Raw genomic sequence first — 16396 nt, 5'->3', positions numbered from 1 at the left:
AGATATATGACCTGACTATGTGATTCCTTTTTTCTTTCTAAGTCGTTTATCTACTACTGATTATGGGAAAGAGCTACAAGAAAGCTACTGTATGGAGAAACAAACAGGTATTGGTCTGTTTAAATCCCAAGAGTTCGCCTGTGCAGGTAAACTGACCTAAGAGGAGATTTACACTTGCTCTTTCTTCACACACTCCAAAGCCTTATGCTAAAAGGGCAGCTGAAAGTAGGTTTCTTTCCAGAATCAATGTACATTTGCCTTTTCAAATGTGCTTTGGACCGCACTCTTAAAAAGCAATATGATGTATTTCTGGAAAAGAAAACTTAAAAGGACAAGAAGACTGACTTATTTACAAGATTCTCAAGAAGACAAATACACATTTATTTAAGCAATCTTATTTGGGAGGGGCAGCTGCCTAGACTTCTCACAGGTATATTCTTCACCATAGCCCACGAAAACTGTAGGATCAATGTGAAAATACACATATTCCTTTATTACAGAATTTGGGTCCTTTTCATATTTAGAAGAGCTTTACCAAAAATGAAACAAAAACAAAAGCAAACAAACAAAAACCCTAGTTTAAATACAAATTTTAACAAATCTCAGTATAATGAGTCAATTACTTATGGAATCATTATCTATACCTTTAAAGGATATAATTTTTAATTGGTTTACTACAGTTTTGAAAATAATTCAATTTTATTTAAAAAATTCTGGACTCGTTTACAATTCTGTAAATATCAATAAAAGAATCGGTGTATTGTAAGAGGCAAGGAAGGTACATCTGTAGAAAAAGAAATAGGAGAAGGAAGAGGAGGGGGAGGATAAACAGCAGCAAAGGAGAAGGAAGGTGAAGGGGAGGAGAAAAAAGGGGAAGAAGGAAAGGAGGAAGAAATAAATAATTGGACAAAAAATAAGTATAAAAAGTGCTATTTTACCAGGAGTCTACCAAACCCTGCATTGAGCACTTGACATGTACAACATCCCAGTAGTGATAACTGTTATGTCTAAGAATGCTTCTAGAAAGGTGTTTTCCTTATTTAAAAGTAAGATCTTTCCTCCATCTCATCATAGAGTAACATGCTTACTAAATATTTGTTAAATGAATGGAAACAATGAGCACAGACTGGAAGAAAAAGGAAAGAGATGGTGAAAGCCCGGCTTGATTTTTTTTTTCTCAACTAAAAAGATAGAGATTTCTTTGTAACATGCTTTCAGCTGGGTATGACCTCCAGATGTCTCATTTAATTTATCATTATGATCAGGTGTAAACTGAGAGTGGGGGAGATACAAAGGATTAAAGCAGCAAAAATTCCCGGAGAGCAAAATGAGCACCCAATTTAGTCTCCCAGCCTCACCCCTTCTTCTTTTTACAAACCTGGCCAAACTCTTTATACAGAGTAGCTGCTCAACTAACATGGCTTGAATTAACCTCTATGACCTCAATTCCAAGCAGTGCTCACTTATGGGGAATGAATGAAGATCAGTAGTCCCACTTATCATTACCTCAAATATTTTACCAAAGCTCATTTCATTTAATTCAACTAGGGCTCACTGAACAACTCTTTTGGGAAAAATGTAAGACTTAGTTTTATCCTCTGTAAAATGGGTATAATCATACTCCTCTTAAAGTTTGTTTCCACCACTGAAACAGATATATGGTTGGTGGAGGCAGCATCTATGTGATAACTGGAGGGTGTGTGTGTGGGGGGGATGCATACATTAGTCCTAGCTTCAGGGTAATTCCATCTTGTTGAGGAAGATATGCAAAGACTCAAAACAATTGAAGAATAATGAGACAACAATAACTAATAAAGTCTGAATGCTCTGTTTCAGCTTAAATAAACAATGCCTGCTGCATAAAAACATTTACTTAGTCAAGTGGGCAAAGTTCAGTACTAAATTCTTGGTGTGAAGAATAAAAAGGGTTACAAGTCATAGTTCCCACCTTCAAGGAGTTTTCAGTCTGGCTGGGAAGGAAGGAGCTTTCCTTTTTTGTTCATGAATCCTTGTAAGGAAGAATGTGAAAGAACAGTATCAAGATCTTGTGCTGTGGCTGGTGGTAAGGACGCCAATGGCATGGCAGGGAAAGGCTTTATGGAAAGAATTGTGTTTGAGTATAGGTTTCAAGAATGACAGAATTTGGCCAGAAATGCTGGGATATTTCCCATATGAAAAGTGGGGGCAGGGACCCGGAAAGGCATGTTAACAATCAGTTCATCCAAACTAGCCTGGCTCCAAGGGATCCTCTAAATCCATTCTATCCTCTGCCAACTTTTAGTTATGAACAGAGAACTATTATATGACGACTGCGAGAGGGCAGATCTTTATTCAATATGTTCTCTTACAAAGATTTAGTATTCACTGAGAACCTGAGTGTCATATAATGCATGAGGTGCTTTGCCTATAAATCTTGTTTCATTTCAGAACTCTGGATTTCCAATAAAGAAACTAAAGATTAGATAATTTAAGTGGTTTTCTCAAGATCACATAGCTAATAGGAGGCAAATTTAGGTTTCATATTTACATATCCTAACCTCAGTCTATACTCTTACTATATAATACCTTATACAGAAAACTATTGCTCTACAGAAATCTTAAGTCTTATTCTCTGTATCATCGTTATTGTTGCTTTTCTTCTTCTTCTTTTTTTTGGGAACTGGGGATTGAACGCAGGGATGCTTTGCCATTGAGCTACATCCCTAGCCCTCTTTATTTTGAGACCAGGTCTTGCTAAGTAGCCAAGGCTAGCCTCAAACTTGTGATCCTTCTGCCTCCTGAGTCACTGGGATTGTAGGTGTGCACTACTATACCCAGATATTATTCTCTGTGTTATTCTATGCTCAAAAACTAGCATTTTTAATCTCTTTTAACATCTACTGACAGTGGAAAAAAACATTAAAAAAAATTCATGAGGCTGGGGTTGTGGCTCAGCAGTAGAGTGCTTGCCTAGCACACGCAAGGCCCTGGGTTTAATCTTCAGCACCACATAAAAATAAGTAAATAAAATAAAGGTATTGTGTACAACTACAACTAAAAAATAAATATTAAAAAAAAATTCCCCACTAAACCTGGCCTGCAATTTCAGTGTTCCGCCACCAGGTGATGATAGACCTCTGGTCCTACAAGAATTACAAGGGTCATATTTTGCCCATTATTATTTTGTACCTGTGCTATTCCATCCCCCATCACTGGTGGTGGATCAGAGATTGCCTGATCTTTCGATGGAACTGTCTATTAATACCATAAGACTTTCCAAATTGTCTTCTTTCCAAATAGTCTCTAAATTTTTATTTATCAAAAATTCAACTGTGAATATAATACTAAACTTCAATAATCTTTGAACAATTCTATTACAGATTGCATTCAATGAATTATAGTGTGTTGTTACTTTCACACTGTACTGTGAGTTTGCATGGTAGAAATTGTATGTTATTTCCTTATAACCCCAACACATAGAAAATCAGTACCTGGAATACAGTGGGCACTTGATAAAAGAACATAAATTATTGACTTCAAATAATTTAGACAAATTTTTGAACTAAATTCAGGGCACAGTTATTTGGTATTTTATGCACTAATACATTACTTTTTTTTTTAAATCAAGTCACCCTTAACATTGGGTTATTATAAAAATCCTTTCCTGAGGTTGGCTATCAGTAGACGCATTAGATCAGCAACCTATAGCTGCTTTTCTCTTGGTGGCCAGGGACTTCTCTTATGCCTTAGTTGGAGTAGTCTACATCAGAGGCTCTGCCCTGCTCAGCAGCCTACCTTACCTTTCCAACCTTCTTATACCCCAAAATATTACTTCCTTTCTCTATGAGGTGAAAAAAAAATGTAAAAAAAAACAAGAGGCATACTAGATAACAGTTAGAAAGGGGAAACTCTCCATTTGACTCTTTTTAGTTTTTCCCCTTTCTGATTCCAAAGCTGGAGGAATGATTTAACTATAAAGCAGAAGAGTAAAGTTACACATTAGTGCTGAGTAGCTCATTTGCCTTAGCAACCCCATAGCAACAGCAGCTTCAAGTTCAAAATATCTCCTTGAAAAGGATCACATCTTTAATGAAGATGAGTATTTTCCTAATGTAAGGTTTTTGAACAGATGTTTTAACATTACAACCCTCACAGCCTTGTTTGCTACAAATACCTATTTCATTTTAACCACCTTTTACAATATTATGTGATAACCAAAATGATGATGGACTCCTACAAAATTCTGGCCTTAGAAAAGCCCTAATCCTACTTTGAAGTTATTCACAAATATATAACTTTTTTTTTTATCAAGGTACCATTAATCCTGGGTTTTTATAGTTACACTCAAGTATAATTCTTTTAAAAGGGTTATTGTTATTGATATCGCTCTTCAATCCAACTATTCACTATTATTCCTTTGCTGAGAAGAATGAATAATTAAAATCACAGTGTTTAAAACCTACATTAAGATTTTACCAACTATGTTATATGTAACCTAAGATTCTGTGGACACTTTAAAAGAAAAATATAAAAATGAATTCCAACTTAATCCCAGACTAGTAATTGGTAATTTTATTATTTGAAACCTACCTTGTCCACTTCATTATCCATAAAATGGATTACAGGATAATCAAATAATCATCACTTATGATTGTTTGCACACTATAGGTAAAATGAGAATGCCAGCAAAAACCTATTGCTAGCCTTCAAAACCCCCATAAATATGAGTGTGCATTATATATGATATGCATAGTGTAAAACTTCAATTTTGCTTAAGAATTTGAAACTCTAATGTCATCTTCAAGGTTTCATAATGTAATCAAATAGTGTAAAAGCTCCTGTTTGGAATTTGTGCTTTGCCATCTATTAACATGGGTAACTTGGGGCACAATAAAACAAAACATACAAGAGTTTGACACAGAAATCTTAATAGACATCTTCACTATTTAAAATTTATTATTAATTACGACCATAAAACTTGTATATGCCAATTTCAGGATATAGGTGGCTAAAAGAATTTTCCTCTCCCATCTCTGAGGAGACAACTAAACTGAGCTAATTACCAAACATAAATTTTTACACATTCCCATGTGTAAATGAACATACTTAGAACAATGGCTTTTACACACAGAAGGTGCTCAATGCTTGTTCACGAAAGTAAGATCCATTTTAATTCACTAGGGATCACAAAAGGGAGGGGTCAGACCTCAAGGACAGTACCATCTCTGTAACTATTAGTTCTATAATTATGGTGAATAATTTCTTTCTGGACTGGAATCTTCTTGAAGAAATTTTAAAAAGAAATGAAACTAGATGATTCCTGAAGCTACGTCCACCTCTTCCATGTCAGAGTTTGTACATAAGTAGTTCTAAATTAGCAAACTCAATTTCAGTTAGGTTAATTCACATTTTCAACTGACTTTACAGTGTAAGAATGCTAGCTAAAGGGAAACTAAGCTTTTGAGGGAGATTTTAAAAGCTGCTTTGAACGAAGAGCTAGGCTTGTATCACATTCCTCCATTATCCAGTTTGTTCAGAAGAGTTATTTTAATAAAATGCAGAACTGGAGTTGGTTGGTTAAAATCATTAAAACCATGTGCTTTTAAAAGTTGGAAACCATGACCTTGATCAATACCAAAGACATTCTCTGAACTTCAGTGTCATCCTATTTAAAATGAGGAAAATAATATTGACTGTGAGGATTTAATGAGATAATCTATATAAGGAATGTATTATGGGATATGGCATGCTCTTAGGTACTCAAATATGTTGACACATTTTATATTAGGTTGAAATACAGGAAATTGTTTTTATAGGTCAAAAATAGTCAAAGATTGTCAATTTTCTTATGGTTCAACCTAGTTTGTTTACTCTCCTGCTTAAAAATCCTTCCAAGATCCTCACCTCTTATATCAAGTCCAATTATTCAGCATGACATCCAAGGCTCTTTACAATCTGGCTCTCATTTAAGCTTGCTGATTTCTTGGGACATTCCCTTCCATATACACAGCTTCAGACATGACAGTCTGTTCCCACATAACACTTGGCCCTTCTGCCCCTTGTCTTTGTTCCTGCTGATTCTTCCATCAGAATGCCTTCTCTTTCTGGGAAATCAGACTCTTCCTTCAAGGCCTCAACCTCACAAAGAAAAATTAGCTTCTTTATTATCTAAGCTTTTATAGTATCTTGTTCTTCCTGTCTTCATAGAATTCATGCCAGAGTATCACCCTGATTGTTCACAGGTTTGTCTCCTCTACCTGTTTTTAAGGTACTTGGGGGCAAGAACTGCTCTTATTTTTTCTGTGTTTCCCTCTAAGTGAGCACAGTGGTTGTCATAGTTGGTGCTTGGCAAATATTTGCTAAAGTAAAATGAATATATTCACATGACATGCTGAGATATGGTCTCTGCTAGAAATACATGAAAAATAGATGAATCCAAGGATGACTCAAAAAACCCTACCTTTTGGAATCCACCCTTCCACAAAATCATTTTTGTTATGTTAGAAATTCTACCTAAGGTCTTTTTCCCCATTAGAAATGTTCAGGTGACTAAAACCAGAAGCTCTGACGTAGAAATTTCTCTTCAAGACAAATCGCACTGATCTAAAGTCATGGGCTTTCCATAGAGATAGTGTTTTATTGATAGAGATGAAAATGTTCTGGATACAAACTTATCTGGTAAAGATAACATGGAGAAGATCTCCATGATACACTGAGTTTGTGCTTCCATAGCTGGAGAGGTCTTTAATCACAGAAAACTCCAATAGGTCCTGATGATGTGGAAGACATGGAAAGGAAAAGGATACCGCTGGAGCTAACTTGGAGAGTGAATTCATCACCTGCCCAAATTACCATGACCTATGAAATCCAACCAAGACTTGGAAAAAACCTAGCAAGTACTGGTGCTTAAGATAATTGATATGTTGGGCTGGGGATGTGGCTCAAGCGGTAGCGCGCTCGCTTGGCCTGTGTGTAGCCCAAGTTCGATCCTCAGCACCACATACAAACAAAGATATTGTGTCTGCCAAATACTAAAAAATAAATATTAAAATTCTTTCTCTCTCTCTCTCACTCTCTCTTTAAAAAAAGATAGTTGATATGTTAATAGGGTATTCTAAATATTATTTAATATGCTGCTTTTCTTATTTGAAGTTACAGAAAGCTACAGTTAGCTTTGTTTCATTTATATAAAATTATACATTAATATGCATGTGTATGTATATATACATGCATACTATATAATTACATATATGTGTGTGTAGAATATATGTATGTGTGTGTGTGTGTGTGTGTGTGTATATATGTATATAACTTGAAAGGAGAGTGAAGAGCTCTGCATTATCGGAATATCAGGCTACTTAGAAAGTTTATAACTCTAGAGTATTTATTTTCAAACGTTTTCCCCAAACAAAATCTTATGAACTCCCAAGATATGAACCAATAAAAAAGTGTTGCTCTCCTAGTTGGGGGAAGAATGAGCCTCACTAAATATATACCCCACAACCACATAGTTCTTGGAGTACCTGAGGAACCCAGCAAACAGAAACCAATGTGGCCTAAATAATACTACCCTGGAAAAATCCCTGAGTACTACCTTTGGATCCAAGTCCTTATCTATTATATTCAAAGTATTTGGTAATCTCTATCCAAGACCTCAAATGAAATGCCTCAGTTCCTTCAGCCTCCCAAATACACAGGCTCCTCTCATACTTTATACCCACCTTAAAGCTTCACAATTCATTTATCTCCCAATCTTTCTTTACTTATAGAAACATGGAGTACAATTAACAATGGGACACTCCAAGTGACAACAGGTTTTACAGATACCCAGAGGGGACTTTGAAATAAATCTAGCATCTTAATCTTGTCTTGGATGATTATTATCAACATAATCCTACCTCCCATTTCCATGAACTCCATTTACCAGCCACAGTGACCCTTTTAAAATTCCAATCTAACCACATTGCTTCCTTGATTAATACCAATCAACATCCATTCCTCTTTTACTGACATTTTCCGTGAGTGGTCTCTACCCAGCAGACCTCTAACCAACCACACAAATTTATAGGACATTATTTCTTGAGATAAACGTAAGTTCATAATATTCTTTTGCATATCTGTCTATTCTAGTAAACTTGAGTTTTTTGAGGGTGGAGCTTATAATAGTTGAATATATTAACAAATGCAACCTTGCCTAAACAAAGCTTCCAAATAGCTGCTTTTCTTTTTTGAAGTTACAGAAAGCTACAGTTAGCTTTGTTTCATTTGCAAAGCACTTTCACATAATACTATAATACAGTGAGCATTTACTGTGTCAGGTACTACTCTGGGTTTTTTATATTCATTAACTCACTTAATATCAAATAATTCCATAAGGCAAGTGATATTGTTATCAATGCGTTGACAGTAAAGAAAACTAAGGCAAACATAAGGTAACAAACATCTATTATTTGGGTAATTATAATCATTCAACATTTACAGTGTTTATCATGTTATTCTTAAAACTGACTGTGAGAAAAAATAGAATATGTACAAAGATAGCTTTAAAAATAAGGGCCACAGAGAGACCATGTGGTGTTCATCCCTAGGGGTCCCTGGAGTATGGGGAATAGAGTCACATTCAATAAATATATACTAATAAGTGTTGAATTCGTGCTCCTAATATCTAGAATTGGAGTTTTCTGCAATCACTTTCTTTGACTGATGCTTAAGAAAAAGGACCCCTATTTTTCTTGTTCTAATCTAAAAACTTTTAGGAGTACAAGGAGTCTCTATTAAGAATCACAAGGAGAAATCAGGCATAAGTCAGGACTGTTCAAGGTAAACCAGGTCACATGTTCACATTACCCATGATCAAATTCTCCTGAAACCCACATATGGGTTTCAAAGGAAGGATGAGAGCAGAGGAGGCAGGTGCAACAGTGTCCACCCTATTGCAGGTGATTCAAAAGGACATCAGTTGAGAGTCCTTAGTTAAGACATGCTGGTGTGGTTAACCTTGCCAAGAAACCCAGCACAGTGATGTGCAGGGAGAAGTCATTCTTTTAAAAAATGAAAAACAATTACCAAGAAATCCCAATGATATCCACACTTTGGAATAATACCCTCTAGAAATAAATTCTGGAAAATAACATTTAGGTGAATAAAAACATATGCCCATGCATGTTTTTTTGTATGAGTTATGCTCTCTAACGGAAGCACAATGTCCCACTTCTGCCCAGTGAACACTTACTAATGCTTCTCGGTCATGTTCAAATATTAATTCCAATATGTTCATTCAGCAAATATTTATTGAGCACCTACTCAGTGCCGGACACTAAACAACAGTAAACAAGACACACAGAATCCCTTTCCTTGAGAGTGTACACTGAAATGGGACAAGCAATAGAGCTTCCCAAATAGAAGTTCCCAATGTGAGCTCTCTTAGAAGTTGTTCCTCAGATTACTCCCTTCCTCCTGGCATTGTGATAACTAACTTCCATGTCTGCTTTCACTCAAGTCAGTGAACTCTCTGAGGTTAAGAACATGTGTGTCTTCCATGCCTGGCATGGTCCTAGTTTGTCTAATTAAATGGAAATCCACATTCTTTCCCTTAACACTCCTTTAAGCTCACAGCTTGATTTCTGAATATTTTAAAATTTCCAAGCAATTCCTTGACACCCACAGTGTCCTGTTCTTAGCCTGGGATTGGGGTATGTAGTAAGGATATGACATGGTTCAGGATCTTTGAGTACAATCAGACTAGGGAGGTCAGACTTACTGATGAGAACAAAGGCAGCACAAATTACAAGAGGACATAATCAAGGGTTAGATTGTGTGGGCCAGGCCCAAACAATTCCCTAAGTGGCCCAGCAATGGGTACACGCAAGGGTTACAGAACGTCCTCTTTCCCATGTAGCTCAGCAGTGCTGTCAGTGTGCCCGTAGGTTCACCATCTCTAAAACAAAGCTGGGATATCTACACACAGGCCACATTCTCTCAAGCTTCTCTGCCTCTGCTTTGCCTGGGATACCTCTTTTCTCTTTCTGTACCTGATGTCCATATGTCTATAAGATTCAGCTCAAGTGTCACCTTTGGGACACCATCCTGATCTTCTAAGAAAGAAATCGCCATGCCTTCATCATGTTTCCATTCCTGCCCCTTCTCCGCAAACATCCCCATCATATTTCATTTGTACGTTAAATTGTATTCCTCAATTATGTAGTTTTATGTCCATCTCCCCTGATAAGGTCATTAACTAGTTGAAGGCAAAGACCCAACTCATCTCTACATCTGTAGCACAATGCCTAATGCAGAGTTTGTGGACGAACATGTGTATGATTGGATCAACTGGTGGACAGAGTCAGTTACAATGAACTGGAGTGGCCAAAAAAAAAAAAAAAACGCATCAGCTGATATTAACTTGTATAGCATAGGGTAAGAGTCTTGTGTGTGTAAGTATAGAGATTTGGGTGCTAATCCTGCATTCATGTCTCACAGATTTTCAGCAAATCCGTTAATCTTTCTGGACCTCAAGTAATCTTATCTATTAAAGGAGGGTATAGTGTGAAATCACTACCTCACACAACAATGACTTAGAATTGTAAAATGAGATGCAGAAAAGAAAGTGCTTAGAAGAAAATGTTGTTTCAACAGAACATGATTTCAGGAGGAAAAGAAAGCATCAGCCACTCTATTGTTACCTGGAGATATTTCTGATGGAGACCAATACCTTCTTTTTCCTTCTAAACTGACACATGGCGGCACTTTTTCTAGGTCTGTTACAAAACAATAGGTGACATACTACTGTGTTGGGAGTCTCTGGGATGAGTTCCTTTTTCTCTTGCTAGATGGGAGAAAGAGGATTTGTCTTCTTTATGGGTCTGGGGTTTCAACTCTCAAGGTCTAAACATTTTTGATGGCCTTGAACTAATTTCGGCCACCATCAACAGAATGGGAGTGGAAAAATCCCTACCACATCTGCCTTGTCAGGGGGTGGAAGAGAACTTTCTAAATAGCCTCATTATTGGTCCCAGCTGAATTCTGCTCCTGTTCCATGATGCCAGCAAAAGCATTTTAGTAAGATGCTGCCAGCATCAAAAGCAGATCCATTTACGGTTTCCTGTAAGCGTATCTGCAATGGCAGAAGGTGGCGGGCAGCCAGGTGTGAGCGTGCGTGCTAAAAATCTCCAATACGTCAAGCTGGAAGAACAATTTATGAAATGAAATTCAACGTTCTATTTCTACTCCAAGATCTCAGTTTAAGGCACCGGAAATTCAGCTGGGTATTTCGGCTTCAATTCTCTGCTGCTATATTGAATCAGAGAATCTTAGAGATAGAAAGGTGCTCCTCATTCTTCTATATTGTATTTTCCCCATCCTGACCTACTGAGACTTTAAAAACAAGGGTTTACTGGACTCTGCTTACCTACCTTCAATGAGAGAAGCTCACTCACTGCTTTTCCAATTTTCCCAGTCTGGGGTTAGGTCTAACTGTGGGATAGAAACTTCCAGAGTTCACTAAATACTTTTTTTTTTTTTAATCTGGTCACCCAGCTAGACTATAGTGGGGCTGAGTGACTGAGTTCTCACCAAAGAAATGCATGTGGAAATGATGCACCTCACTTCTAAGGCTAGCCCCTAAACCACTTCTGTATGTGCTCCACCTTGTGTCTCTCTCCTCTTTTGCCTACCAAGTAGATGCAGAGTATATGACAGAGAACTCTGAGACCCAAAATGAGGGCAGAGCCACTGGAGAGGAAGGGGCCTGGGCTCCTTAATTTAATGTCATTTAATGTCATGGAGAACAGCCACCTGTGTATCCATGCTGAACTGTGATATGAAGGAGAGATTACCTTGACCATGTTAAAACACTGAGATGTGAGGGTTGTTACAGGAATTTTCCTATTCTGATTAATACAAACTACTCATTCATTTTTTCCTCCTCATAGCAATACTAGAATAAGTCTCTTAGAAGTTACTGTATCACCCTCTCCCTTAAAAGCCTTGGTGGCACACAATTGTATAGAATATTTCAGAACCGCTCACTGTGTACCACTGACTCCTGAGGAGTAGAAAGGAGTAGTGCAGGAAAGTGGGCTATGGGTTATGGGAAGGAAGGAGAGAAATAGGGAAGGTCACATTTTTTTCAAGGATCAGTCAGTCTCCTCATACATGAGAATGTTACTTATTCCCTCTGACAACACTACCAGGTAGCTAAAATCATCACCACTATAAATAAACAGGAGGAAACAAGAGACTCAGATTGATGTACATAAGTGAACCTGTTTAGCTTCTGCCATTCACCACTAATTTCAGTATCAGACCCTTCTAACTGGCCCTTGTGGGCAGACATTCTTGCAACCTCCACCTGTCTCTCTGATGCCCAAATACCAAACTAAATATTTTGTACTTTACATGCTGGTACCCCAAATGCTAGGCTTTAAATGACTCTTAAAACCAATCTGAATTCCTTGGACACTGAATTTCCCCATCTGGCTGCTGCTTTCTTCTGCAGGTGGCCTTAGCAACCAGCTGTGCTCCTGGTGGCATACACTGAGAAAATGAACACCCCCCCCTCCTGTCCACTCAACCAACTGAAAGCATGAAAAAGAGGTTTTTAAAACATCAATACTTGAGAGGATGTTGAAATTAAACCAAAGTTTAAAGAATGGACCAGAAATTTATTTTTTAAAAATCACCTTAGAACTATAGAAATCATCTTGAAATTAAAAGGAAAAATTTCCAAGTTAATAGTGCTTTATCTTTTTAATCAAATCCACTCAGTTTTTAAGAACCTTCATTAGGTGATCTCCTTTCTGCTCCAACAGCCTCCTCTGCTCCCTTTCCACCTTAATTGACTTTTCACAGTGTAATGACTGGTTTATGGGCTTTCCCTTCTGCTATGTTGAGAATTCTGCAAGGTCAGAGACCATGTCTGGTTCTCCTTTTCATCCCCTGCCTGACAGTGTGGCAGAAAATATTTGAGGAGCTTATTCATTTTTAGGTTGGCTCAGAGTCACGGAGGTTCTCAATTCCTTTGTTGTGGAGACCTTAATGCCTGTTTGGGTCAGCATTATCAACTATGAAATGGGACTATATCCTACTTTGCTGAACTCTGAGTAGAAACAAATGCAGTTGAGTGGATCTGAAGCTCACTCACCAAGGTTTAATGCTGTCTAGCATTTGAAGAACAGGGTCTGTGGGAGGATATAAAAGGTGCTAGCTGGTTATGTGGGTGGGTGCCCTTTTTTGTTTCCTGGTTTCTAGTGACCTGCATTCTTGAAGGAGCCTGTCTGTCTTTAAGAGTGCAGGGCATTTGGTGGCTAATATTATAGAAGTACCATTACCACTATGCTAAGACCTGCAGACCAGAAGTTGGCTTTGTTTGTTTGTTTTATTTAAAGAAGTTTATGAGGCTTGAGCCTGCACATTTTTAGATCTCTTAGTTCAAGGTTGCAGTGTTAAATATTTGTTTCCAATTTTGAAAGCAGCTGCATATATTAGTGCAAGGGCACCAACTTTGCAGTGGGGAAGATGTGAGGCTCAGAGTTTGGTTAGAGATGCTTGAGTTGGTCCTTAGACTGAAGGCATGAGAGGAGGAATCTCTTTAAAGATTCTGTGATTCAGATGTTTTTCATAAATGTTAATGAATAACTCAGCATGGGAGGGAAGACAAAACCAGCACAGTGCTGATGTTCAGGTATTATGTGCATGTGCCTATGATTAAGTGATTTCAGGGGTAGAAAAGTGAGTTCCCAGGCCAGCAAAGGCTCTGGCTACAGAGACATCTCGATACTAATACATCCTTCACTCGTGGTTCAATAGAAGACAGGCCAGCTTCCACCCACCAACTCTTTTGTGAGCCAGGATGTTTCTCATTAACAATAAGCTATTTCTCACAATTCGAGCAAGTGCTCTGAAGCACTAGTGACTTAAATGCACAAAAGGTACCCAGGGTATAAAAGGAACCAGTGGAATGATGGTTTTCTAAAACACAGATAATCTTGTAATTTGCATGTCTACTGGATCTAGGAACCAGAATTTAATAAGACAATAAAACTTTTGTATCAGTCAACTTGGATTGCTATAACAAAATACCATATACTGGGTGGCATAAACACCCGAAATTTATTTTCTTACAGTTGTGTAGGTTAGAAGTCTGAGATTGGAATGCCAGCTTGGTTGGGTTCTGGTGGGGGTTCTCTTCCTGACTTGCAGGTAGCTGCCTTGTCCCTGCATCCTCATGTGGTAGAAAAATCTCCCTCTTTCCTTCTTATAAGACCACATATCCTATTAGATTAGGACCCCAGCCTTATGACCTCACTTAACCTTAATTACTTCCAGGAGCTCCATCTTCAAATACAGTCACATTAGGAGTTAGAGATACAAAATACAATTTTTAAGAGCATAATTCAGTTCATAGCAACTTCTCACATGGGAAGTTCAAGTTCTGCTTTAGGTGGTTACCTTTTAGGTCACATCACTAAGGTAAAATCATAAAAATCCAAATATATTCATCTTCAATGGGTTATTTTAGTCAAGATTTTAAAAAAACATAATCTAGGAGATGTAGTCTGTTTGTTGCTGAAGTTGTAAAATGTACTTCTCTGGAGAAAGACACGGTGGAAAGCACTGGAGAGGAAAGCAGGAATAGCAAGCATCTTTGCTGTATCACTAACAAGCTGTGCCACCTTGGCTAAGAACATAGCCCTCCCTGTATCTCTGTCTCCTTATCATACCAAGCTGGTTTAAGTGACAAAACACATCAATTTAAAACAGACCATGTCTCAGAATTCCATTTCTGGTTGGCTATTTTGGGATTGGAATCTTTACAGTGATTAAGAAAAGAATCTCCCGCCCCCAAAGGGGAAAATAATGGATGATAAATAAATATCCTTAAACTGTGGGTTCATTTTCTTTCATTTTAAGCCCAGAAGATAACTGGTGGGGGTTCTCTTCCTGACTTGCAGGTAGCTTCCTTGTCCCTGCATCCTCATGTGGTAGAAAAATCTCTCTCTTTCCTTCTTATAAGACCACATATCCTATTAGATACGTGATTAACCCTCTAAGCCCACCCTCTTTCTTGGTATTATTAGCATTCTCCCTTTGGTAATGTAAATGGGAACAAAGGGAATCTTTCCCTGTTGAAAATGGCAGAAGCCAAGGAGTGACTTGAGGAACTGGAATGAAGTACTGTCCTTGGACTACAGAATCCCTGAGACAATGCACTCACACTACAGCAGCCCCCATCCTTTCCAGAATGTAGTCCACAACCTCCCTTCCCTGAAAGGCAAACAACAAAGGAACACTGGCTACAATCCAATTATCTGGGGGGTGCAGCACTCCCTGGACAGCAGGAGGCAGGGGTCGGAGAGCTCAAACCAGGAAGAGCTCTGAAAATCTCTCTCTTATATAGAATGCATGCTTCTGGCTTAAAAAAAAAACACAACCCATTAATTTCATTGCAGAGAATCACCGAACAGTTTTCCAAAGATTCCCAAGATCTCTCAAACCATAAAAAGCATCCTTATTATATTAGTATGCTAAAGGGTTCCTCTGCATACTATTCTAGGAGAGAGCATAGGGGGAAAAAACTGAATGATTCCAAGGAACCAAACAAAGAAATACCTTTAGAGCTTATCTAGTTATACCTCATTTTGAAATCTATTTTTTCAAAGCCAAATTGAAAAAATATGTTCACACCAATTTTGGAGAAGATGCTGTAGAACCAGGTATTTACAACTCAAATGATTTCAATGTTTCTTTATACAATTAGAAAGCACCTTCTAAACAAGTCATGCTTATCAAACCATAAAATAGGAAAAACAATTAATACTCAACGTTTGACTCATCTAAGTTTAAAAATGATTAACAAGGAAAAATATTGATATAATTGACTACTTGTAATTCAAAACTTCAGTAAGTCAAAAACAGTAAAAATTATAAGGAAAACAAGCTGGAAAAATATTTACAAAATATGTACAAAGGGATTTCTGCTTTGACCATTTAAAGCACTCACATAAACTTGCCACAAAAGACATCAATGTTTATAGACACAGACAAAACAAATAGATAGTTAGCCAAAAGAAGACTTAGAATTGGTTAACAAACATGGGTGGAAAGATCTACTCTCACTATTAGTTTAAAAACATGTACATTAAAATAATGTTGATAAGGGGAGTCTCTGTATCTATTTCCTTCCCCCTCCATTGCCTGTCTCAGGAGGAAGCTTGCAGCTATAAATACAGTCAGGTACAAGAGTTTTTTTTTTTCTTCCTAATTGGAACACAGACTCAGTGGATAAAGTTTTAAACAATGTATTAAATATTATCCATGCTTAAGGCATCTCTTATTTTGACTTGAGAATAAAAATGGTATCTTACCTGCAAAGATGATATGCAAAGATGCATATTGAGATGGCATTTGGACAGATCTA

General features: G+C 37.5%; 1 protein-coding gene across 1 annotated transcript in view; it reads right to left on the bottom strand.

The window, feature by feature from the left end:
- The window catches only part of Elavl4 (ELAV like RNA binding protein 4), a 136714-nt gene that overhangs the window by 88702 nt on the left and 31616 nt on the right, over positions 1-16396 (bottom strand). The gene's annotated exons all lie outside the window — the stretch shown is intronic.

This window comes from Ictidomys tridecemlineatus, chromosome 11 (genome assembly GCF_052094955.1).
Source record: "Ictidomys tridecemlineatus isolate mIctTri1 chromosome 11, mIctTri1.hap1, whole genome shotgun sequence".
Classification (NCBI taxonomy): domain Eukaryota; kingdom Metazoa; phylum Chordata; class Mammalia; order Rodentia; family Sciuridae; genus Ictidomys; species Ictidomys tridecemlineatus.
Note: the sequence above shows the minus strand (reverse complement) of the source record. Positions and strands in the feature narration are given on the sequence as shown.